A 27,865-nucleotide genomic window follows, 5' to 3' on the forward strand; every position below is an offset into this window, starting at 1 on the left:
CACAAATTTTCTGGGAAATAAATACCTAAATACTTAATGCCCTGTTTGAGCCACTGGAAGTCGCTTGGCAGAAAAGCCATTACTGGGCAGTACGCTGTCAGAGCCAAAGCTTCAAATTTAGACCAATGAACTCTGTATCCTGAGAACTTAGAAAAGTAATAAGGAGGCAAGGCATAGTTCTAGTAGGGTCGGAGATGAATAATAAAATATCTAAAAGCTTGTGCGCCACAGCTCCCGCCATCACCCCTGGAAAATCATCCTCCTTTCTTATGCTTATGGCTCCAGGGCAAGACAGAACAATAATGCAAACTGCCCCTATCCAGAGTCAAATAATCTGAAATTAATAAAAAAATGTGTACCACCACTAAGGGTGTCTATAAAGTAACTTAATCCATCCAATGAAAGTATTCCTGAACCTGTAAATGTCCAAAATCTTAAAAAGATAATCCCATTCCACCATATCAAGGGCGTTTTCAGCATCAAGTGTGATGGCAGTGACCGGAGAGTCTGATCATTCACCACTGACCACATGATATTGATGAAACACCAAATGTTATCAGAAGAGCTATGGCCCAGAATACACCCCATCTGATCTACATGTATAAGAGATGTCATAACTTTACTTTTTGACAATATTTTAATGTCTAGCTGCATTAGGGAAATTGGACGTTAACTCTTACACTCGCTTGGATCCTTGTCCTTTTTAAGAATCAGACTGATCCAGACTTGCATCATGATTGGGGGAAGCTTTCTATTCTTTAATGATTCTGTATAAACCTCTAGCAAAAGAGGAGCTAGATCTCTAGAATAAGATCTAAAAAAAATCAGTGGCAAAGCTGTCTGGTCCCAAAGCCTTGCATGTAGGCAAGGCCTTAATTACCTCACCAAGCTCCTCCAAGATTATCTCAGAATCAAGAGAATTTTTTTGTTCAGTCATCAGTTTAGGAAGTTCTAATGGTTCCACACATTTTCTAATATCATCAACAGTAGACGCAAACGTGGAACTATAGAGATCAAGATAAAATAATTTTAAAGCATTATTAATATCAATGGCCAAGGTAAATATTTCACCCTCAGCAGATTTCATGGGAGGGAATGGTAGAAAAAGACTCTCTCTGTTTTATACATCTAGCCAGAATCTTCCCTGCTTTGTCCCCCAACTCTAAGTATGACTGTCTTGCCCTGAATAGCCAAATCTCAACCACAACAAAATAATATTATATCTATATTTCAATCGGAGCCATTAGACGACATTCGACACTTCAGCTCTGCCTCGGGACTTTTAATATTCCCTTTCAATTCCACTAGTTCTTGTCCTTTGGATGTTTTGGTGTACGAGACATACTGTATGATCCGGCCCCTAAGAACCGCCTTAAGTGACTCCCAAGCCACGCCCACAGAGGATACTGAGGACCAGTTGGCCTCCATACAGACATTGATTTCAGCCTTTAGCGTTTGTTTGAATTCAGGATTTTGCAAAAGGGGATACATTAAAGCGGCAACTATATGATTTCTTTTTCTCCGTATGTGGCAACACCTCTAAACACACCAGGGCATAATCAGAGCCTAAAATGTTTTCAATTGAGCCATCAAAAGCAGATTAAATGAGGGCTTAGATATATAAAAAAATCTATTCTAGAGTAAATTTTAGACTAAAGAAAAAAATGTATAGTCCCTACCAGATGGGTTCAAAAGTCTCCAAATATCTGTAAGACCAAGATTTACACATCCTGTGAAGTGTCACTGTTGCTCTAGGGTTCTTGCACACTTTTGCTTCATTATGATCAAGGACTGAGTCCATCAAAAGATTAAATTCTCCTCCCAATATGATATCATGAGTGGTGCCAGCAGCTTGCAACATCCCTTCAAGATCTATAAAAAAAAAAGCCCTGATCAACAAGGTTAGGCACATACATATTCACCAAAATAAGACTTTGTCCCTGAATTTCAGCTAAAACAATAATGACTCTTCCTAATTTATCTTTACTTTGTTTGAGACCTTTGAATTGTAGATGCTTACTTATCAGTGTTATTTGTATTGCATGTAGTTTTTGTACAACACTTTGTGTGGCTGCTAAGATATCATTATTTCCTACACAAGAAAAATAACTTACCATACATCATTACTATAATAAACTCTAAATAAACTCTTCAGGTTCTGACTAAACTTGATATGCTTTAAAATAACCATAATTATAGTTCTCAAAACATGTCCAACTTCATAGATCAAAGGCACCAATCGCTTGTCAGGTAAGTCTGCTCATGTTCTTCCATAGATGGATAAAGACTCAACAAAATAACTAAAATGCTTATATTTGCGATATTTGGCCATCACCCTGAATCATTAACAGACAGAGGAGGAAGAACAATATCGCCTCACTATAATTCTGTGATCATTTATTCTCAAGTTTCTGTCATTTTTAATGCTGGAATTCCACCTACATCGTCCGCAAAGCGTTTTAGGGGCACATTTGAGAGACCAGCTTTGGAAATCTTAAAATAGCTACGACTAGCAAACCATTTTACGCTGGATTTATCAGGTTTTTGCGTGATCCCCGAGAATATAACCCATGGTCTTTCTTTACCAGTTGAGCTACAGGAACCCTAGTATCGCGCTAGTCTTATTGCATTAGTATTACCATGATGCAATCTCCGTTTTATATGAATGTGCAACTCTCTGTCCAACAGCATCTGGCTAAGATTTTCCCGCTGATCCTTGAATCTGAAAAAATTAAAATAATGATGTTGGATTGCGTGAGCGCTTCTCGTAGAGAAGGCAATAGTCTGACAGCATCTCGTGCGAACACCATTGGAGAGTGAAATGTATGCAGTCTCTGATTGGCTACATTTGCAGAGGCAAACCGGTGTTGCCTGAGCTGTACCATTTGTCCTTAAAAGGGGTGGATACGCAGCTTTGTTATGAATTGTGAGAAGATATCTGTGTATATATTTTTTAGGATTATACCAAACAACATGATGTTTAGTAACAGTCCAAAATGTATCGTTTAAGACGCCTTACATTTTATTTAACAGAAAAATAATAAACGTCCCCTTGGTAACACCCGTCGTTTGCAATTCGAGGTTTCATCCAAAATGGCTGTAGAGAAACAGTTGTGAAGATGGGTCGATCTACTCACCAAATTAATGTGTTGCGTGTTCCAAATTAGCGACGAGTCCTCTCATCGAGCCGAAGGACTTTCTGGGAGGTGAGGCAAAAGATGTTCCGTTTATTTTCTAACGGCTTTTCTTTTTTCATGCTGAAAAGAAGTCTCACCGTGCAGTCGTGTTACGACTTCATTTTCAGCCAATAGAAATTTAAAGATCGTTTTCATGCCGTGGCCTTCAATGATGTGTATATAAAGATCAAAACACAACACTGTGCCTCAAATACATCGTAACAGAGCTTTAGTGCAGAAACAGCGACTACAGTAATGCAAAGTTCATCTTAGTGGGATCATATCAATATGCACAGTAAACATATTGCTCGTGTGAGCCTCTGCGGTAAAGTTAGTTATATGTTTGATATTCGAAATAAAAACCCATTTAACTCTCTGCATTCTTCAACTAAAGAAGCGAAGACAGATATCCTAAGTATACCGCATGGCTTAAATGTCAAAACAGGATTTTTTTTCCATACCAAGTTTATTAGCTCTTTAAATCCATTAAACAATTTAAACATTTGAAGTTAGGACATAACACCAATTTTAAAATAGGCTACTCAGAAAAATATTCCTTTTATGACACAAGACTGATTGGGGGATTTACATTTTATATGTTTTATAATTTTTAAAAGACAAAATATATTCTAATTCTATTAAATTCAATGATACTCGACATAAAAATGCCAAACCAACTGCATATTACTAAAATATAATTCTCTACTTAGTACAAGTCTTCTTTAATGGAGTTTCAACTTAGTATTTTTTATTTAGAATTTTTTATCCATATAAAACTGAGTAATATACAGTTGGTCTGGCATCGTTAGGTGAAACGGTCAAAAAGTTTAATGGATTTATATGAATACAAAGTAGCCTATATATAAAAAAAGACAAAATTGAAACTCCAAAAAAGAAGACTTGTGCTATGTAGAGAATAATATTCTCTGTAAAATAAAGCTGTTTTGACATCTTTAGGTGAAACGGCCAAAGAGTTTAATAGAATTAGAATAACATTTAGATTTCTTAATTTTTTTATCAAATATTCCCCAAATGGAGTCTTGTGTCATAAAAGGGATATTTGTCTGAGTATTATAAAATTGGTGTTATGTCCTAACTTCAAATGGTTAAAATGTTTAATGGATTTATAGAGCTAATAAACTTGGTATGAAAAAAAGCTGTGTGGTATGCTAATGACATTCTGTTTCTGTATGTCTCAGTTATTTTTGCTTCTTTATTTGAACAACGCCGAGAGTTAAATGGGTTTTATTCCGAATATCAAATATAAAATTAACTGTACTGCAATATGTGAGCCTTGTTTGAAATTGTCAGATTGCATTAACTACATAGTAATAGCATAGTTTCAGTTATGTATGTAAATTAAATAATCTTTCAACATTGCTTTATTACTGTAGAGTAGACATTGCAACTGCAGTAACATTTGGTATCTTTTTACTCCGGGAAAAATGTTTTCTTTGAAATGTAAAAATTGGTCAACTGTATTGCTTTCAAGTGTGTATATGTGACAAAATTATTCACAAATCATTATTTTCTCCCTCGCTTTTTCATATTCATGGTTGTCAACAGTTGATGACAGTGATGACGCTTGACTCTAGTGATGTAATAAGATTTTCCCCATGTGTCTGTAGTTGGGCAGCAACTAACAATTATTTTGATAATCAACTAATCTAATGATTAATAGAACGATAATTCAGCGATTATTGCAGCGGTTAATCATTAGCTGTTAACCGAGTATTCAGCTTGTGCCCCGAATTAAAAGGTTGTATTAAACATGCTTACTAACAATAAAGAGGTCTAAATGACATTTACTGAATTAAAGGAAAACATTTTTTTTATTAAGTTGAATTCAGTAAAAAGAAGCAAACATTTTATTTCTAAAATTCCTTAAATTTATATTTAGACTTGCTTTAAGAAAATGTATCTTAAATAAAAGTGTATTTTTTCACTTTGTTATACTTTTGCAAGTGCAATAAAGACAATATACTTATATTCAAGATATAGTCTCTAAGAGCGTTTGAGAGTACACGGAAGTGTTTGAAAGTTTTTTTTTAACGGGGGAGTGGGAGCTTTTGAAAGCACAAGTAGCCGTCTATCAGCGGACCGGTCCTGCTTTCAAACGCTCCTGTGTGTATCTGTGCAAACGCTCGGTGAAGAGCGTCATTGATGTATATTTACAACATGTTTTTGAAGCGCTGATCATTGTAGCCAATCACAAACACATCCGATGAGCGCGTGAACACAATGGCCAATCAGAGGTGTTTACGGTTCCACTCAACAGCGCTCGAAGCGTCACATTTTTAAAATTTCAGTACCGACTTGGTACCGAAGTCGGTACTTTAGACAACACTACTCACAAAAAACGAACTCACTTATTATTAATATTGCCAATTTTCTTCACGATAAGAAATACAGTGACGCATAGATTATAATTAAGTCTTATAATCTAGCTGCATTAAGCATGCAGGCTCGATGGATGAGCATTCCCGCGACAGAGTGCGCATAAGCCGGATACAGTTTCAATCTCTCCCCTTTCGATCGGGACACTTTGCGCAACTCATATAAGCTACTCTGACCGCACAGTGAAATGCCAGTTTTGGAGTTTGTAGTTATTTATATAACCTGCTTCCTTATTATTTCAACTTTAATAAAGGATGCATTAAAGATATAACGGTGAGGTTTTTCCTTTAAAGACGCTCTGACTCTGCTGTATTTCACAACGAGAGTGCTTCTGTATTTACTTTTTGCATTATTTCCCTCATACTGTGCAATCTACTTTGTTTTGGAAAGTTTAGAGTGCATCTGGACTGTGAGCTGTGTAATTCTTCCTCTCCTCAGTCTGGTGCGAACTGCAGTGCTGCTCTCGTGCATCATCCTTAGTGCCCGACCTATATATATTAGCCTTTCACCGATATATCGGTATCAGTGAATATGTTTACAGATGCGCAGATATGAAAACTTTTTTTCAGTACATATAATTCAGAAAACAATGCTTTAGAATTGGTGTCATAACATAGTTTGTCCAGTAGAGCGTGCTCCGACTCCATTGTTTAAAGAAATGAATTGACGATGGCTCTGCAGACAGGGCGAAGTTAAGTGGTGTCTTCTCGGTAAGTTGCTAATTAGTTTGTAAAATGCATACTTGAAAGTTAATAAACAATGACCCCCATCATTTTCCCTTTCAATATAACTAATATAACGTTAATGCTGTCCCTGACAACCATGTCAGTCGTTTATCACATCTGTTTGCTATGTTAGCCATCTACAGTTTGTCAGAGCATCTTTTTGCAGCTTGGCAGACAACGGAGCGGTGGTGGATTGTGTCTGTTGAGTGATGATTTCACACTATGTAGTTACCTATTTGGTGAGACGCAATGCTGTACAGTAAATAAACAGCGTCCATCTTTTACTCTCCGTGACAACGAGCTTATAGCTAACTAGGTAACCATGTAGCTACTTTCATTGCTTGTCGGCTGAGTGGAAGCTAATGTGTGAATGTTTTTCAAATGAACAATTCCAGTCGTTGCGTTTATATAATGTAATATTTAAATGTCTGGTTTTCCACCGTTGAAAGTTGCCCCTGAACTTGTATAGCAGAACACTGTGTAACACTGCTGCCGCTGTTTACTCTTGACCCGGCAGGTGTTAATGCTTCTTGTTTTACAACCTGCCCCTAATAGTCAGCAGTTGACTGATACTAAACATACAGTACTGATGTTTATTTAGCTATTTATTAGATTTTTATTTATTCTTTATTTTAATGGTCAGCATTTGACTGATACTAAACATACAATACTGATGTTTATTTAGCTATTTTATTTGTATTTATTCTTTATTTTAATGGTCAGCATTTGACTGATACTAAACATACAGTACTGATTTTTATTTAGCTATTTTATTCTTTATTTTAATGGTTAGCATTTGACTGATACTAAACATACAATACTGATGTTTATTTAGCTATTTATTTGATTTTTATTTATTCTTTATTTTAATGGTCAGAATTTGACCGATACTAAATATACAGTACTGATTTTTATTTAGCTATTTATTGTATTTTTATTTATTCTTTATTTAAATGGTCAGCAATTGACTTGTATGCTAAACAGTACTGGTGTTTATTTAGCTATTTATTTTATTTATATTTAGTCTATTTAAATGGTCAATAATTGACATACTAAACATGCCGTACTAATTTTTATTTATTCTTTATTGAAATGGTCAGGAACTGGCTGATACTAAACATGCAGTACTGATGTTTTTTTATGTGATTTATTATATTTGTATTTATTCTTTATTTTCTCAGTGTTCATTTTTAGAATTTGGTGACAATATTTAATAATAATGTAAAATATTCTTTGATAAAAATATTTGTTGAAGAAAGCAGCCTTCTGAGTACATTTTGTATAGTAAAATCGGTGAACAATCCACATAGAAAAGGTCTGTTTTTATTCCAGCTCAAAAATGTAATATATCGGCCACCATATCGGTTATCTGTGAATTCCCCCCTCCAAAATCGGTATCGGTCTCAAATATCCCATATCGGCCGGGCTCTAGTCATCATTAGAGTTTATCATCATGTGAGATCAAATGACTATTCGACATTTTTTAATTTTAATGTTTTTGTCGAAATTGTCGACAACGTCGACTAAGCATTTCAGCCCTAGTCAGCAGTAGTTTGTAGAAATAACTTGGGGAAACATTGGGTATTTCGTTTTTTTTATTAGGCTTTTCCTAAAAACATGAATAGTTTTGTGGTAACATTTTACATGATGGTTTGCTTTCTACAGTACATATTATATGGACATATTGCTATATTTTTAATTGTATAATTTGGGCTGCATCATAATACACCCACCATTCACATAGTTCATACTTGTGAAGGTACTTTTACCATTTGCACTGTCTAGGGTGTGTATGTTACTTACCTAATGCATTAGTCAATGGGAAAGTGTCAACTCATAATGTAATATGGTTTTGTATGTGTCTGATCAATTTGAAAATATCAGCCTACTATTAAATGAAGTGTTGTAAGTCCTATATCTTGTAATCCTGTAGTATTTTGATTTGCGTTGGTTGCACTGACTTGAATTTGGAAGTAAGGCCTGCTCTAGCACTAAATCAGAGTTGGGCGATCATAATACAATTTACCAGGCTATGGTTGTTTGTTTATATACAAGCCAATGTGAGTAGTGGCTTTTCAAGCTATTAAATCTCCACTGCTGGATTCTGACTCAGAGTAATATTTTCTTGGTTAAGCCGCAAATCATTCCGGACATTATATTGGAAATTTGCCTAAGGTATAACAGCAGAACATCCTTTTATTTATAATGGCAAAGTCTGCTGAATGAGTAGAAATGTTTGAAATGTCAGGAAAATTGTCCTGAGCAATTTGTGTTAAACCCATACACAAGCACATACTTTGTTACAGTTTGTGGTGATGAGAATTGGCATTGGTAAAAAATGAACTGACAAAGCTATACAGGAAGATTCCTTCAGACTGATGTAATTTTGAAAATCAGTGGGCTAAATGCAGAGGTGCAGCCAGGTTTAAAACAAGCCCCTTTTTCATCCAATTTGGAATGCCCAATTCCCAACGCGCATTTAAGACCTCGTGGTCGCATAGTGACTCGCCTCAATCCGACTGCCTCCGCGTCTGAGACTGTCCACCCGCTCATCTAGCGTGGACGGATGGTGTGAAGCCTCTAGACATATTGCGTGTGGAGGCTTCACACCATCCGCGGCATCCACGCTCAACTCTCCTTGCCCCACCAGGAACAAACCACATTATAGCAACCACGAGGAGGTTACCCCATGTGACTGTACCCTCCCTAGCAACCGGGCTAATTTGGTTGCTTACGAGACCTGGCTGGAGTCATTCAGCATGCCCTGGGATTCGAACTATCGAACTCCAGGGGTGGTAGCTAGTGTCTTTATTAAGAGTTCTTAGAACTATTGCTTTGTTTCCATCCAAAATGTTTTGCATTTCTTAAGAAAATATGAATTGTTGCATGTTTCCATCCACTACGTAATGCGCATTATCATGAGGGAGCTGCCTCATCATGATGGAGCAGCTGAATGGCCTCTCCCTGCTTTCGGTACAGTTTTATTTGCAAGATTGGAGAAAGTATCTAATTTTATTAAATGCACCATGAGACACAGCAGAATAAGTGTAATATCTGATATAATGTGGGCTGAAATAGCTGCAATGCCACACACTGCCAGTCTCTGCATACCTGGGAGCGCACGCTCTCAAAACTGTTCTGGCGGATTGAGTGGAACCACTTTATCGACCAGCTGTCGATTTAATGCTTCCGAATGATAAGCGCTATGTTTAAAGAATTGTATGCCAAGGTCGGACCTTTCGGTGGGCTAGTCACATCAAACTTATCACACACTCATAACACATGTACGAATGGTCAAAACGTCATGATTTTGCAAATAAAAAGTTTCCATCACCTTAATGTGCATTTTAACTAATGCGGAACTCTAGAAAATCCACCTCCTCGTGCATGAAATTTTAAGCAAATTTAGAAAGATTTAATTGCAAATCAAGCGTTTCCTTTTAGGAATTACAATAAAATGTTAGGAATTTTGCAATTACAAAATGCGCATAAAAATAGTTGGATTGAAACCCACTTCATTACGTCATGAGTTTTAACCTTTGCATGTCTATCTTCTACTCTTTGCTGTGCTTCATAAGTAGGGTTGCAACGATATGAGATTTTCACGGTATGATAACCTTCTCAGAAAATATCACGGTTTCACGGTATACGGTATTACACAATTACTATTATCAGTGAAAACAGAAGGGTTATTTATTTATTTATTTTTTTGAGCAAACACTTTATTATAACTGAAACTTGAAACCATTTATTTTATTGAAGTATGTGTAAAAAAAAAAGTCTCCCTTTTGAAAATAAAATAAATAGAAAAAATTAGAAAGATAACAGTATTATAATAATACATCGAATTATAAACATGATAAAAAAATAGCATGTATAACATGTTATATAACTAAAGCATGTTAGTTTATATGTTAAATTAACTACTAAATGAAAAATAACATCAGCTGTGTGAGCTTTTAAAGTAATGTCCTATGATTATTAACAGTTAAAATATACTGTAGGTGCGCGACAGTGAGGCTAGACTGCTCCTGTCTGTACCTTTAACTCAGAGCTTCTCAACTGGTTTTGCTTCAGGACAGATTTTACATTGGAAATCAAGTGTCGACCTGCCATAGATTAAACATAACCTGTATTTAATGTATCCTGGGTTGCATTTCCTTTTATGTTGCATAGCTTTGGTCATAGTTTTCCAGTACAAGGACATGCATCAAGTGTCATTATTTTTGTTGTTGATGTCAACGTTTGACTTTCTTCAAACAACTGAATAACACAGACTGCATGACTATGATAAATGAATACTGCAAGAGTTAGATTAACATACAGGTGCGAAGGGACTTCAACATTTCTAAATTTCACAAATAATAAATACATTTACATATTCGTCTCTGGCTTGCTTTTGCTCGCATGTCAATGATTACTCCTCCGTGTGTCAATGATGCCGAGATCTACTTTTATCACTGAGAAGGTTTACCTGCAATATTAGTAGCACCAACCATCACAAGCAGCCTCAAGAATGGACACAGAGTAGCTGTATAACACTTTTCTTTGAGCAGAATATTGCACTACAGATCGCTAAATTTGATCAAAGGGGAAAGCCTGATATAAATAGCGCACTCGCGTGCAGGGTTAACTTATTTTGCCCGATTGCACAAAATAAGTATTACATTAGGCGGAATATTTCCAATTTGGACACACTCATGTCAGACCCCCTCGCCTTGCTTCTCTCTGACATTTTCTCTGCTGCATTTGTGTGTGTGTGTGTGTGTGTAACGCAAGTTGACAAGTCTGAGAGGCAGACAAGGAGGAAAGGATATGTGCATGTGAGATTCTCCGTCCGGTTGCATTTTTTTCTTAATACCGTAGATAAATGTAGCAAATGTACATGGTATGATAACCGTCAATTTTCAAACCGTGGTATACCGTGAAACTGGTATACCGCTGCAACCCTATTTGTAAGTTAGAGACGAGTTTTAACAAGAATGTTAAAACTTTTATATAAAATTTATGAATTCATGATTATACTATTGTGTGTGTTAAGCATGTTTAGGTTTTCTTCTTCTTGAAAGATAGCTAATGTGAATGACAGCAGGTACATTTTTAAAGGAATTGTTCTCCCAAAAATGAAACATTTTCCATCACTTTCTCATCCTCATGTCATTTGAACCACATATTATTATTTTCCATCTGTAAAACACAAAAGGAGATTTTAGGCAGATGTTGTTGGAATATGGTTGGTGTTTTATACTGCCAAGCACAAAAAAGTATAATATAAGTAGTTCAAACAGCTTGTATGCTAAATTCCAAGTCTTCTGAAGTTATATTATACCTTTGTGTGAGTACCCTACATGTTTTTAAGGCCTAGAATAAAGAGTAACATTTATATTAGAGGTCGACTGATTAATCGGCCGATTAATCGGCCGATTTTTTGTTGCATTTTTTACATAATCGGCATCGGCCAATATCCACGCATATCAAGCCGATTATTAGGCAGGCGCATCTGTGGGCAGCCTAGTGTTGTTGTGGAACACGTGTTCAACACACACTGCCCCTAGAGTCATTTTCCAGCAGGGTGAGCAGACCTCAAGGAAGGAGCTAAGTTCCTTGGAGAAAACAGTAAGGGTTAAATTTATATAACTTCTTTAGATTTAATTAAAAACTTTTGATATGTTACTGCCAACTTCAAGAAAAAACGTGACAAACGCGATAGTTGACATGACGTTCGGCTACTTTGCATATTGATAGCGTAGTTGAAGTTGCATTATCACAGCAGAAGGGTTGCTATCATGTCACAATAAGTAAGCAAGAATTTTGCAATTACAGAGAGTGAATCTGAGACTTTTATTTGTTCTGTTTGTGTGTCTTATATTTGAGAGGGTTGTCACTCAATGCAGATAAATAAGTAATAAAAATATACCAACGCTATTGAAGGACTGGCTTTGGTAAGCTCGGACGTTATCAGTTCTGCTGTCGGTACTGGAGAAATTAAGAAAATACATTCTTTATTGCTATAAAGAGAAAGTTATTTTATCTCGCCAGCCATTTATATGTATAATGATATGAAACCATTTGTCTGTGATGCAATTTAGCTATTCGCAGTCAGAGAGAGAGAGAGAACTCGCTCACGCGGTGCCACAGCGAGCACAAAACGAGCCCTGCATAATGAGTGACAGAACGAAACATTCAAACGTAGCCTGGTTTAGATCTGTGATTATTAGTCTGATTTTATTTTAGATTTCGCCTTCCAAAGATTATAAAAAGAATATTTATACATAAGCCGCATTCTGTCTAGCACAACTTCCTTCCCTTCACAGCGGTGCACTGACATTTCTCCCTAAAACTCAAACTTAAAGGTGGGGTATGTGATTTTCTTTTTTGACCATTTTTTCAAAATAACTTGAAATCCTATTCCTAACCCACTTACTGGCTGTAAATTAGAAGCACTGAAATGAAAATTAAGCAATTTAATCATCTGTGGAACGGGCAGGACTCGAAAAACTCCAGCCAATCATTTTCAAGACCATCTAGAATCATTGGATAGAAAATGTGTCAATCAAACGGTCGTACCATGCCCCCTCCCCCACCACCCTGGCGCGCGTGTCCCGTTCAGTGCGCATACTCAAAGCTCGTGACCCAGTAACAGGAAGCTATTGTATTTATGTATGGAGAATAGAGCTTTTATAGTGCTAGTGGGGTTGTTCCACATTTCTATGAATCCTGTTTTGAATAGAAGACCGCTGTACAGACGCCAGGGCTGGCGATGTTCTTTTTTTTTACAGTTATGAGAAAATCAGCTCTACACCTTTCAAGAGTGGTATGCGACCCCCTCCTCCTGCTGTGTCAACAATTTGCTCTGAAAAATTGTCTGACAGGTGAATGCACTGTTTGACTAGTGAGTCTAGAACACTGCTAGAACACTGCGCATCTGAGTTTTCAGCCGTGCATGATTGCGGCGTCCATGTTTTTCGAATGGGTGGAGTCAGGGCCAGCGTTGGAGGAGAGAAGGTAGGACCTTAGAGTTGTGTATTTTCAAAATCTGCCGGCCGTTTTGCAAATCACATACCCCACCTTTAACGTCAGAATCAGCACGATCGGTGATTGTTGTAAAATGCAGTCTAGCTACTGTTGCTAAATTGCGGGACGCGTTTAATAATAAAAAGAGGGCAAGAGCTACCGTTCCCAAGGCGGCGCGCGCTCCGAAACACACCGCAAAGAGACAAGCAACGTATAGGCTACTTTGGGTTTCATGTGTCTAAACGATCAACTATACACAAAAATATGTCAAAACGACCGGCTTGGAGATTCACTTAAACACAGTTTATGTCTTAAATGGACGTAGTTATGGAAATAGTTGGGAGAAAATATGCTGCATCAGGAGCCTATTAGATCTGAACTCGGTCTTAAAGGGGAAGCAGTCTAATCAACATGCTGACGATTGAGCCATTACTGCGAATCAAACAACAAAAGGCAAAGAGAAAATCACTTACAGCTCTTGAATGAATAACTTTTGCATTAATAAGCATTAATCTATCTATGATAAACTATGCAGTGTTATTTTACAATTGATTACTTTATTAGATTTCTTTTTAGACCACACCTGAACAGTAATGTTAGTAGACCTTCCTGAAATTAAATCACTGTGCCTATATAACGTTTATATTTGTGTAATATATATATATATATATATATATATAAAACAAAAAGAACCGTTAAGAATACCGTTAAAGTACCGGATCGATAAGTACCTTAACGATACCCATCCCTAGTTATGCCTGTGCTTCTCTTGGATGCTCTGAATATTGGATTACGTGTCTGGATTGCCCCTTAATTAAAGCTGCATTTGGATCTCAACCTTCGTGTCTCGGAGCAGTTAGTAACACCTGCTTTGTTTATTTAATATATTTGTTATACATTATTTATACAATATGTTTTTACATTATACATTTTTAATTTTAAGTGTACAAGTGCAGATTGGTCAAGTGTTCAATAAATGTATTTGTTGAGAAATGTTGTCTATCTTAAGTAATTATTTGTGTTACATTTTATCTTTCAAATAAAAGGTTCAAATAAGAGGTTAAAAACAAGCACATATCGGCCAAATATCGGCCAAAATAAATCAGCAGCATTAATCGGCCATCGGCCGACCCGGATTTCAAAAGATCGGCATCGGCCTGAAAAAAACAATATCGGTCGACCTCTAATTTATATTTCAAAATTATATTTTGTGTATACTGAATTATTCAATCAACCAACATTATTTTTGACAGCAAACAACAGGCAACAACTATGGTTTTACCAACAAGGAAATGTAGTTAACAGTGACATTGAGCTGAAAGCTTACATATAACCAGTTTTGACAGAGCTGCTGATAAAAGTTAAATGATCAGCATTGATTGACGAGATGAAAATTGGAGATCGGTATCGGATGTTAAAATCCTTATTGGAGCATCCCTAATATTCAAGTTGACTATGTTTCAAAAACTAATGATGATGATTAGTGAGCTGAGATCCTGTCACAAAATTGTCAACAATAGCTACACAGTGGATGTTAACATTTGGATATGAAGACTTTGTTTCACTATTTATATATTTATTTGTTTGTGGTTGAACTGAAAAAAGGTCTCAGTTTGGTTCTTTTTTTAGAGTGCTCAAGTGTGAAAACCCCAGTAGCCTTTTTGCAGTTGAACATGTGAAAAACATTACCATCATAATCGCAGTTCAAATCGCAATATTTTTCAAAGCAGAGATGTCAAAACTCTGCCCTATTCTGGATGGGGGGAGGGGAGCACCAGCTAATTTGCATTTAAAGATACACACACAAAAACAGCTCGTTTTTATTCCCACCCCAAAATTGGCATTTTCAGCATGGTATAATAAATGATCTGTAGGGTATTTTGAGCTGAAGCTTCACAGACACATTCTGGGGACACCAAAGCTTTAAATTACATCTTGTGAAATGGGGCATAAAAGGTGCCCTTTAAGTGTTATTTTCTGTGTTTTTGTGCATGATGAATATAAAGGGTGATATTTGTAAGTGTTTAATGTTTTTTTGGTGAAATTGAGAAGAGTTTTGGGGGTTACCGTTGTGTTGAAAAGTGGAGCTTGAGTTAACGATGAGTACAGACAGATGTCGCACTTGAAATTGATTGCTTGCGTCGTTGACCTATTGTTGTGCTAACCATTGCATAGTTACTAAACTACACTTTGTAGTGCTTCCAATCAGCATGTCTCATTTATTTATGTAGTTATATTTACTCATATATTTTGTTTAACTAATGAATTAAACTAGGATTTTCTATGCAAAGTTGTTGTGTTGAGATTACATAATAATTTTAAGTTAAGAAAACAAATTTTAAACATGTGTAACTACTGTTAACGACTGAATGAAGTTACACAAAATAAAAAAAAATGTAAATAACAGTTTAACATAGCATGGTATACTACTACATAAAATAGGAGTTGTGGTCTTAAAAAGTTTAGAAAGGGTTAACTTAAACACCAGAGTTCAGAGCCTGTTCTGGTCAAGTAACATTTTTTCCCTCATCAAAATATTTTACTTTTAACTTTAAACTTATTCAGATAAACTTTAAACTTATTCAGAGAAATTTAGGAGATCAATGAGAATCTTTTCAACGTTATAGTGTAGCTGTTGGCAGTCAAAACTCATTTCTGTGGTGTCAGTGAACACATTCTTTCAGAGATTTTGCAGAAGGTTATTAAATACAACACTTTATGGATGTTTTGCACTGTAGGGAAACACGCATACACACACACACACACACACACACACACACACACACACACACACACACACACACACACACACACACACACACACACACACACACTCTTTTTGGAGGATGCTGAGGTTTATTTTGGCAGTTGTCATAACATTGTATGGTTTCACATGTGGTGAGAGAGGGGGAGGGAGACCCTTTCCAAAGCAGAGATGCTTCTTTAACATTTTCAGTCAATCAGAACAATGTCAACATCACTGCATGCATAGACAGATGATGCACACACACATACACACACATTAATGTTGTGCGGTATAAAGGTACTAACGAAATATCGCGATACCAAAAAATAAAAAATGCCACGATATCATCATCTTGTTAATTTTGGTACCATATTAAAGTATGCTGCCATTAGCGAAATGTAATGTAATGTGAGAGTTTTGAAATTAAATCAAAGACCGTTTGAAAATAATAATAATAAAGCCTATATATGCCAAGTGTGATCATTAAACAGCAGAATGATGTAATTTAATGAAATGATATACAGTCACATGCGCTGCGAGCCACAGTATGAATAAGAGGCGCCTCTCCTGTCATCTCCTTCACACTCTCTCACTCACATACACATACACACACAATACACATTACTAATGCTTGATTTTCATGCAGTGTGTCCAATAGTATCCATCTGCAGAGCCACAAATCAGTGTTTTGACCTGGTAAACTTTTACCCCAGGTAATCAGATTGTTTTCATTAATACTGTAAAGCTCTGTTGTGCAAAAATTATATATATATATATATATATATATATATATATATATATATATATATATATATATATATGTTGCAGCGGTATACCGGTTTCACTGTATACCATGGTATGAAAATGTACGCTTATCATACCATGTACATTTGCTTATCTACGGTATTGAGAAAACCGGATGGAGAATCTCACCTGCACTTGCACATCACCTTTCCTCCTCGACTGCCTGTCAGACTCGTCAACATGCGACACACACACACATGCAGCGGAGAAAATGTCAGAGAGGGGCGTGGGAGTCTGACATAAGTGAGTGTGAGTTAAAGCAGTGTTTCTCAACTGGTGGGCCTTCAACTCCCTGTTTGGTGACTTTGTAGTGATTATTTGCATTGGACTGTTCACCTATCTGTACAGTGCTAAACGATGTGTGGTCAGAAATATAGCGCGCTCTACTAGGGTTGCAGCGGTATACCGGTTTCACTGTATAACACGCTATGAAAATTTACGCTTATCATACCATGTACATTTGCTTATCTACGCTATTGAGAAAACCGGATGGAGAATCTAACCTGCACTTGCACATCTCCTTTCCTCCTCGACTGCCTGTCAGACTCGTTAACATGCGACATATACATGCAGTGGAGAGAATGTCAGAGAGGGGCGAGGGGGTCTGACATAAGTGAGTGTGAGTTCAAGCAGTGTTTCTCAACTGGTGGGTCGGAGGTCTATTCGGACTGGGTCGCTCGCGGACAGCAGGGAAAGATCAATGCCATGATTCTCCTATTGAAAATATTTTGGCGGCCGCCCAAGTGATAGCTTACAAATGGGATAATAATGGGCTTGTATAACTAAATATGCTCTTCAATTTTTAAAAGGGGGGAGAGAAAACTTCCTGTTGATTTTGTTGTTGATGTCAACAACAAAAATAATGTCACTTAATGCATGCCCTTATACTTGAAAACCATGAACAAATCTATGCAACATAAAAGGAAATGTGACCCAGGATACATTAAATACAGGTTCGTTTTTACTATGGTAGGTCAACACTTGATTTCCAATGTAAAATCTGTCCTGAAGCAAAACCAGTTGAGAACCACTGAGTTAAAGTAAAACTGGAAAACTGCAGGAAACTGGACTTTAATTACTGGGATAGTTTTCTGAGCATATGCAGAACAAATGCCTTTGTTGTAACGGCACAAAACTTCACAGCTAGGTGCAACTTGTGGCCCAAGTAAACATATGAGCATGTAGCTCTATATATATTTTATGGGCAATTCTTCTCTTTGTTCAAGAGACCCAGTTTGCTGTAATCTCACTGTCAAATTCAGAATTTCCATCATTATCTTATGTGCAGAATGAGGTCAAAGAGTTCATGCAGCAATGTGTGGCAAAACCTTGAGCTTTCCTGTTTATTTTTCAAGGGGATGATCATGATAAAGAAAACATTTTATATTCCATTCTTAATATACACAATTTGTTTTTCTTTTTTTGTAGTTTCAGAAAACATCTGCAAAAACTGTGACCCTCTTCACTACACCCAGGAAAAGTTATGCAATTTAATAATTATAGGTACATAGATGTAATGGAAAATTATTTGTGGAAGCACAAATAAAATTAAAAATAGATTTGTTCTTATTTTGGTCAGATATACTCTTGTAAGATAATAGACTTTCCTTTAAACTCTTGTGTGCTTATTTGTGGAGACATGATGTGACTATTTCCATACAATGCAGGTCAAAACAGACATTAAGGCAGCATAAAACTAATCAATACTCATGGTTTAATCCATGTCTTCTGAAGCAATACAACCGGTTTTAAGTGAGAAACAGACCAAAATATAACTCCTACTTTTACTTCTCTCATCTTAGTCTTGCAGTTACAACCTCAATGCATTGGATATATGATGTTGTTAATTGAGTCTTTCACCCAAAAAGAAACTTCAGTCATTATTTAAAGTAATTGTATCACTTCAGAAGACTTGGAATGTGTTTACGTAATGTTTTTTGTTGTTGTTTTTGTTTTTGTTTTATGTCAATTTGGAATCTAGAAGTTTATGCATATTCAATTTGTTTATATAAAAAACTCTGTGCAAAGGCTGAAGGTGGAACTTAAATTCTTCATTTAAAGTAATCGATTACTTGTGTTTATGTGTTCGAGTACTCGACTACAAAACCATTCGTGAGTAAATTATGAGAGAACTATAATTTTTGGGTGAACTAATCCTTTAAAAGCATAGTGAAAAGTACATTAATTAGGCAACTGTCTAGAGTAGGAAGTGACTAGGTGGCCGCCCACACCAGAATGCCCTTGCTGTAAAAGCTCACCTTAGCGTTTTGTGAAAACAAGCAACAACTTGGACAAGGAAAATGCATAAAAGTGTGAATTATGAATGTGGTCATATTGGACTGAGGGCAGAGTGGCTGCGGTAATGGACTGGTGAATGTTTCATTTGCTTTGCTTTTGTTTGCAGTATGAAAGCAGTCCGAAATAATTTGCAGAAATGAACTGCTATTGGTGACATATAATTTGCATCTTTGCATTTTCCCTGTCCCATTAATTTGAAAATAGCCTAATGCAAATTCTCATGGTTTCTTGTCTCCAAAAAAATGTGCCTTCGGAGAGCAGCTTGCATTCTTTGCATCTCTTGTAATTCATGCATGGCCGACAAATGCATGTGTATTTCTGTACATGAAATGTTTTAGTGGTAAATCAAAATGGAATAATATTTCAATGAAACCCACAGTCTCATGAGAATTTGTAATAATTCGTACGATATGGCGAAATCATAAAATATCGTATGACTTTGCTTGTACAAAAAGTACAACTTTTATTCCCATAGAGACCAACCAATCATGAAAAGTCATGGAAACAACTTCAAATCGATACAATGCAGCCATCAAATTTTAGCTCCTATCCAACACTTTAAGCAAAGAAAAGTCTTTGAACACACTTGCTTACTCATTCCATATTTATTTATGCAATACAAATTACTGATTGATGTCAATAACCAGTACGCCTCCCTCTTCTTGTTCCAAACCATCTCTATTTCTTTCTTCCATACACAAAAGTTATTTGCCTATTAAAATCATGATTATATTTAGAGTTTGGGTAAGTTTGGTTAGACTTTGTTTAGGTTTAAATTTAGATTTGATGTTTGTGTTAGGGGTTAAACTTCGTAAGAATGCTAGTTCAAACCCCTGATGTTTCTCTTTCTTTCATGATACACAACAGTGATTTACCAATTAAAATCATGGTTGGGTTTAGGATTTGGGTTAGTGGTTAAACTTTGATTTTAGTTTTTTTTATATCATTGTTAGTTGGTTTGTTTATTTGGTGACTTATAAGTTGTTAGCAGTTATAAACAGATGCTACTAGTAATGATGATTGTTGTCGGGTCTGAACCTAAAAGTACAATCTTAAAAATGACCTGCAAGAGGGAGAGGGTGGAACTTAACTCTGGTTCTGACCAAGCAGTCGAACCATGTGTGAAAAAGACTTAGCAGTGTGGCTCACCAAACAAGTCCATAGAACACTTTGTTAAATCATAACAGAACGGATTTGCTGCTCATGGAACCTGGCTTTTCGTAACAACAGAACAGATGTTTATGTTAATGAAAAAAAAAGCAGCATAAACAATTTCCTCAGACCAAGGTAGTGCACTTTAGAGCCAGTCACATGACCTCTCTCTCTTGCTCGCTCGCTCTATTTCGAAAGTGAATGATTAGTTACATATGGAACTTGATCAGATAAATCCATTCCTTTTCTTGATTACACAGATGTTGCCCCACCTTAACAGTAAGTATTTGTAAGTTTCTTGCACAAAAATAATCTTTGCCTAAGATGATTGTAGTTTAACAGGCAGGTAAATGGCCAGAAGCAAGTCAAAATATCTTTATACGGCTCATTTGAGAATCCTTGTTGCTGAACTTTTATAGGAAATTGATGCCTTTTGTTTATGATATTTATTACAATACATAACTATGTGTTTTTAAGTATAACACTATTGTTACAACATTCTGACCTCTTTCCAGTTCAAATCAGGCCTGGGATGACAAACTTGTGCCAGAAGGAAAGTGCTGTTTTTGTTTATAGGTGCTTTCAGTTTAACTCAAGTGAATGAAAAGAAATGATAAAATACCATACTGATGGATCCCTCTGGTATTCTTGTCCGCGTCACAATCGGATCTACTTGATTTAAATCTGCAGTTAATTAGATGCAGCATGGCCTTGATTTCCAAACAACTCCAACATTGCTTTGACTCAACACTTTCCATATCTCTCCTTGTCTCTCACATTTGTAACTATCAACATGGAGCTTCACCTGCCCACCACGGTTCCATTTTTTCTTTTCCTCAAGTCATCCCCCTTTCCTGTCTCTCCATCTCACTCATTTCTTCCCCTTGTCCAACTGAGGAGGTGACTCTAGTATGACTCACTTGTTCCTTTCATGGTTGTGTCCTGTCACATGCCTTTCCCTTATTTCAGAGGCCTTGAGCCCAACCTGCAAACTCTTACTGCTATAAGCCCACATAAACCTATATACACATGGCATGGGTTTATGAGGATCGCTGTGAGGATAGAATTCCATTAGGATGGAAGAAGAGATTATAAAAGGAGGACAAGGCAAACATTTTAGCTGTGCGGATAGAGGTTTGAAATGACACAAGGTGGCATTTAGTCTGAAATCTTACCCTTAATAAACGGAAAAAACTTGTCTGCATGATTTGCATGAAGATAATATCACACTGCAATGCAGTATACTGTATGTATTTTGATCAGTATGGTTGACTTTAAAAGTGATGATCCAGAGTTTCCACTATCATGGCAACTTGGTAATATCAGGGAATTTAAAATTTTTTATTTCCTGCCCTGGAAAAGTCATACATTTCTGTAGTTATACTTGATTCTAAAATTAGCTAGAAATCTTTTGAGTGCAATCTCTCTAAATTAAATCGTTAAATTATTTTTGTAGGACTTTTTGACTTTAAAAGAAGGAAAGCTAGCCTCATATTTGGTCATTAAAAAGTGATAAGCTCACCTGTCTTGATAGTTTTGGGTTGAATGGATCAAATGACTTGTTCCCATAACAACAAATACATAATTATTTTCAGATATCTATGTTTTCCCTGTTCACACTACAATGCGAAGACGGTATTTTCAAATGTATCCACTTGGGACAGGGTTTTGGAAAAGCTTGATGTGGACCTAAGGCCAAAACTAAAACATATTGGTGTGTGTGTTTCTTGCCTTGATTTTTCCATCAGCCACGACTCATACTGAAGAGCTGTGTTTCTGTGGTCAGTCAGTTAGTTGGCCCAGAGACTTGTAGCCCTCGTCGTTTAATAGTTTTGGAATGTTGTCTCTCTTCTAGTGGTCGACCGATACATCGCAGAGGCTGATAAATCAGCCGATATTATGAATTTTTTTATTATCGGCCTTGGCCGATTTGTTTCTCGAGAGCGCAAATGGAATCTGCACCCACAGAACTGAATTGGAACAGCTGTCATTCTACATATTCAGCGTGATCTTATGAGATTTCTTAGGCATTCCTATGTTAAGTGTTGTTTTAGCACACAAATATTTAAAGCTACACAATGTAACTTTTGGCTCTTAAGTGGTTTAAGCATAAAACCGCAAGTTACTTGTGGAGGAAAAAGTTGTGATTAGATACTGCTGTTCTGGCTGATGAATGTTATGGTTCAGGTCTCGGAGATTTCCTATAGATTGAAGTCATGGCGAGCTATTTACATGTTGATATTATGTTATTCTCTTAAATATGTATAACCGATATATTGCTTACTTTGAGGAAGATAAACAAAACTTAATTTTAAAGTTTTTATTAAAGCATTTTATCCACCACATAATAGACATTAATGTTTGTATTGTAATACACATGTCATATTAAGAAGTGAAACTCGTAAAATGGCTGATATGAATCTAATTGAAGACAGATATGAGACTCAATTTTATATTACAATCTACAGCTGCAGTGTGCAATACAAGTGAAATGTCATACTGCAATAGTAGGTCTGTGCACTGCAAACAATAAGACTGTAACATAAAAATGCAAAACGAGGACATTTTTGAACATGAAAATAAAATGCAGAAATATGCAATATAACAAGTACAATAATACATTTTTAATAGTTTAGTTGGAAATAAAGCTACAACGGAGATATGGTAACATGCTAAACAAATATTTATGTACTATGTAATCTATACATTATACGTAGACAACTTATGATGAGCATAAATTCATGGGGAACCATCTTGTACCTATAGTTGCTTTTTCAATCTGTTCAAACATCTGCTAAAAGGACAAAATGACAAGTGTACGTACACAGATATGTTGCTCCAAAAATACATTATTGGCTTACCCACAAAATGAACACGGGTAATGTTCAAAGCATGATAAACAATATAAGCTTCAACAATCCTACCAGAAAACATAACCAAGCAATATAGCAGGTAAACAACTTCGCCAAACAGTAAAAAACAGTTAAATCCATTAGGAAGAGTGATTTCACTCCTATGCTGTCCTGACACCTGAAACTACGACTTGACTGATTGAACAGCTGTTGCACTTGCTTTCCACTTCTTCCTACACTGCCAAAGCTTCTTTCTCTGCTTACGGATATGACGTAAACACACAAGGACGAATTACATATGCCTGCTATTTCACGCAAAATCCGACCTGACAGCTCAAATTCGCTAAAAATTGTAATTATTATTGTAATGAATTGGGGTAATACAAGGACATGGTTTTGAACATGGATTTTTTGTGTACTCAATTATTATTTTTTGTCAATTTTAACCAAAACAATCCTACATTGTGCAGCTTTTAAGTGTGTTTGCATAGACCCTGAAACATAAAATATGAACATATTGACAGCATCTAAAATGCTAATTTCGATATATAACTAAATGTAGAGACGTACAAGTTCTCATATGGAATTCTTCTAATTAATAGGTTGATTGTATTGTATTTATAATCAATTATATTATTTAAATATGTTTGTATTTACCTAATTTGACATTATAACTGTTTCATTCTGTTTTATGTAATTTATAGTGCTGTATTCACTTTAACCAGGGCTAAACTTTAAAATGAAAAAATTAATAAATCAGTTTTGGGTTAGGACTAGGGGTAGAGGCTTGAAAATATCTAAATAATAGTATATTGTAAAAAAAATGATTTTGACTATACATATATCTGCCTGTTACATTTTAATATATTGTTGATAAGTGGTTAGGTTGAGTGTTAGGCTGGGGTTAGTGGCTCAAAAAAAGAAAAACTAATTATATAAATAAATATATATATATATATATATATATATATATATATATATATATATATATTGCAAAAATATAAATATATACAAATACATTTATGATATTATAGATTCCAAAAAAGTTCACTTTTTAGATGCTTCCAGTACTTCCATTGTACGTTTCGGTTTCTATTCAAACGTACCAAATATTTACATGTAAATGATACTTATAAATAATAAACATATGTTTCAAAATGTTTTTTTTTTTTCTGCATATGCAGAGTTCTGTAGATTTTGCCCCAAAAGCAGCACAGAAAATGTGAAAAATGTCTGCAGAATTTGTGTGGTCCTTATTGTTTGTTATACTCTTTATACATCAACAGATTTCAGTTATAAACAATGTAGGAGCTTCCATTTCTGGATGGGCATTCCTATCGCTGTCACTTTAACGCTATTGGTGGACTGCACAACTTGCTGGCCAAAGCAAAAATCAGATCACAGAAGAAATGTTCTGCCGGTAAAGCTAAGAAATAATTATAATTTGGCAAAGAATCAGTTGTCTTGCCTCTTAAAGGGTTCATGTCATGAGGAATAACATTTATCCTTGATCTTTTGATATCTATAAATACTTAATCTTATGTTTCAGAACTCAAAACGTCCTCAATACAAAAAGAGCATTTTCTAAACCAAGCTGCAAAAGCGTCTTGTTTGGATTTGACATACTTTGTGTAGTCACAGAGATGAATGCATAAGCACATGACTGCCTCTACAGCAAGACATCAACACCTACGTTTAGCTACATCATCGCACCCTTGGCCCGCCCACTGGCACTTAATCAGAAATGTGAAGAGGAGAGAACAACACTGATGGGCCTAATATTCCAGCACACTAAAGGGGACTAAAACAGGACAAGTTCTGCCCATCTGGACTATTGTAAAAAGTTTTTCTACATAAACGTGCAGTAGACTAACTGCTTTGGCTGCTATTATGGATCTTGCTCTGCTTTTAAAAAATGTCAAATTATAATTCTTAAAAGGAGACCCCCATTCTGCCTCTTGCTGTTTGAGGATAAACACATCCTGGAAATAGTGACTGAAGGTTAACAAAGTTTCTGATAGCATCAGTGAAGGTTGTTATGTCTGAACGTCATGCTTTACCTTGCATTGTATTACGTGTGTTAACAACATTTCATCATGGATTATGTGTGTTTGGCTCATTTGAGCATGTATTATGTGTTTTCAGTTTATATCAGCATGGATTGCTTTCGAACCAGTAACAATATGATTCTAGCTTTGCAAAAAATTTAAATTTCATTTTGTATTTTTGTGTAGCTGTTTTATTCTCTTATGAGCAAATTTCAATCGCATACAGTATGGCTGCATTCGAGGGGCTGCACAATGTTAGCCAATCATAACAGTGAGCGTTTACATTAAAGGGTAAAGGAGATGCTGATGCCTAAATTGAACATTTCAGAGGGCCGGAGACAGGGTAAAAACATAAATATTTTAAATTATGAAAATCTTTACTGATATAAGGGAAATTTTATTAGGGATAAAATGAAATCATGAATGAACTGTCAATGTATTCAAACTCAATCAGAATGCCGACAGTTTCTGAAATGGTTTTCCACTCATCATTGTTTATTATATACATGCATGTGGTTACAGACAATAACTACATTTCCATCCAAGGATTTTCTGTGAAAAAAAGTTTAGTTTGGAAATGCAAATGATCGCTAAAATGTATCTATCTATTTATTTATATATCGCTAAAGTGTGGACATAATATTTTTCTGTTTAACTCTAGCGCATAAACTCTATATCGATACTTCAGATGTCGCGAAAAACTGGTTTGGAAACGCTTTTTGTCAAGAAAATTGGCATTAACGCTAACATCTTGTGTCACATTACAGAATTTACCCCAATCATTTGCCTGTTAAACATGACGACGGTATATATCCTTGAAAGTCAATTTATTGTACGTGATTATGGATTGATCTTAACGGCAGATAGGTCCGGTGCTGCAAACATGACACTTCCAGGAGTGGCAACACAAATATCTCATATGCACATCAACAAGTGCACTGAGAACAAATTAATGGCCACTGTTTTGATGAATTTAAACGTGGTAGCCATCCGTTTATTAAATTTTCTTTACTACACCATTCAAATTAATAGATGGCAGTCACAGATTTAGCCCACAATACAAAAACATATTCCTGGGCACAGAGAGGTTTTAAATAAAAAAAGAAATACACAATACTAGGAGAAAAGCATCAGTGTGCTTTTTTGGAACAGTTACAGCCCAATTCTATAAAATTATTGTTTAGCTTATTTTTGAAAAAATTAAGGCAAAATTCCCTGTATTAATTAAGCCTGTATTAATAAATTACCAAATGAATAAAGCAATAAAATAATACAAATATATATAGATATTTTTAGACCTATAAATGCCTTTTCTTCACACAAACGTAAATTAGGCTTACCCTGTTGGTCCAATGAGTTCACATTCAGAAAACTAGCTTGAGCATTTTAAAACTTTTAAATATTTAAAAACATTTAATACTTGAACTCGGATCGCATTTGCTGAGCTTCTTCAGAACAAAATGCATTATGATGCTAAAATAAATGTTTGTGATTGAGTCAATGACAAATAAGGGTTGGCAAGATGAGCAATTCAAAGATCTTTTAAAAGCATGCATAAGGTTTGTTCAAATGTACGTTTTGTATTTGTGTTGGTTTCATGTAATTTCAAATTACATTTGCACCATTTTTTACAAAAGGTAACTGGATGTGCCAGAAAATGTCAAGTGGTGTAACCACAAAAGAATGAGAAATATTACACAGTTTATCCACCTAGACTGTATGTAAGTGTACTCATCTAAATAATTACATCATTTTAAAATATCATATGAAAAGACATTTTATTAGGATTATCTCTAAATTTGAATTGTATTTGTTTTTGCAATATTGAGCAGGATATGTGCTGAAAGCACCTCTGTTTTCTAAATAATCTTTGACAAATTATGTAAAAATAAAAAATAAACATATTATTACACTGCAGTAGAAGAGTACATTTTAGTCCACATACATTTTTTAAATACGATCATATTTTTATGAAAAATATTGGTTACGCCAATTGATACAAACTAGTTACACCACCTGACCTTATTGCTTTACAGTCAAAGGCCATTGTTCGTTGAAGAAATAGGGTAACCTTTGCATGGAATTGCCCTCTATTATATTGTATTAATTGTGAAATTGCAGAAATTCAGTGAATTGTATTTTATAGATGTACATTTTTATCTTTGAGTAGCGTTTCTCCTATCACTGAATTGTTGGAGTTTGAGGTATTTTAAAGCTGCTGTTCATGTTCAACAGGAGGTGTCAAAGTAGTATTTACTTAATGTAATATTTATGTAAATGTTGTGTAATATTTACTTAAACTTTAATCAGCATCATAAACTACTGATATTTATCAAAATTGGCCTCTAACAGACAGGCATGTCATAGAAGTCAAATGGTGTAACCGGTTACACCATTTGACATTTCAATTTAAAATATAATTTGACAGGCATTATCATGGACACAAGCACATGACCTTATGTTTAAAAACATAATTTTTAAAAGTAAATAGCCTACTAATGTTTTAAATTATGAATGATCAATGTTTTACTGGTGTCATACCATTTGACATTTGACACAAGCATACCTGACCATACCTTAAACATATAAAATTATCTTGAATATTCTAAAGAGAGTTACTAATCTTTTTATGCAGCAATTAGGGTCATCAGAG

The 27,865-nt window shown here is 35.5% G+C and overlaps 1 protein-coding gene across 9 annotated transcripts in view; it reads left to right on the top strand.

Moving 5' to 3' along the window:
* Positions 1-3,090: 3,090 nt before the first annotated feature.
* LOC127627078 (zinc finger protein 438-like) overlaps positions 3,091-27,865 on the top strand; it is a 79,149-nt gene continuing 54,374 nt past the window's right edge. For 6 of the 9 annotated variants that reach the window (XM_052103304.1, XM_052103306.1, XM_052103302.1 and 3 more), the window contains exon 1: positions 3,091-3,206. The gene's annotated coding sequence lies outside the window, so the exon portion shown is untranslated. The remainder of the gene's footprint in view (positions 3,207-27,865) is intronic. The other 3 variants (XM_052103310.1, XM_052103308.1, XM_052103303.1) reach the window with 2 other exon arrangements.

The sequence above is a fragment of the Xyrauchen texanus genome, chromosome 33 (assembly GCF_025860055.1).
Source record: "Xyrauchen texanus isolate HMW12.3.18 chromosome 33, RBS_HiC_50CHRs, whole genome shotgun sequence".
NCBI lineage: Eukaryota > Metazoa > Chordata > Actinopteri > Cypriniformes > Catostomidae > Xyrauchen > Xyrauchen texanus.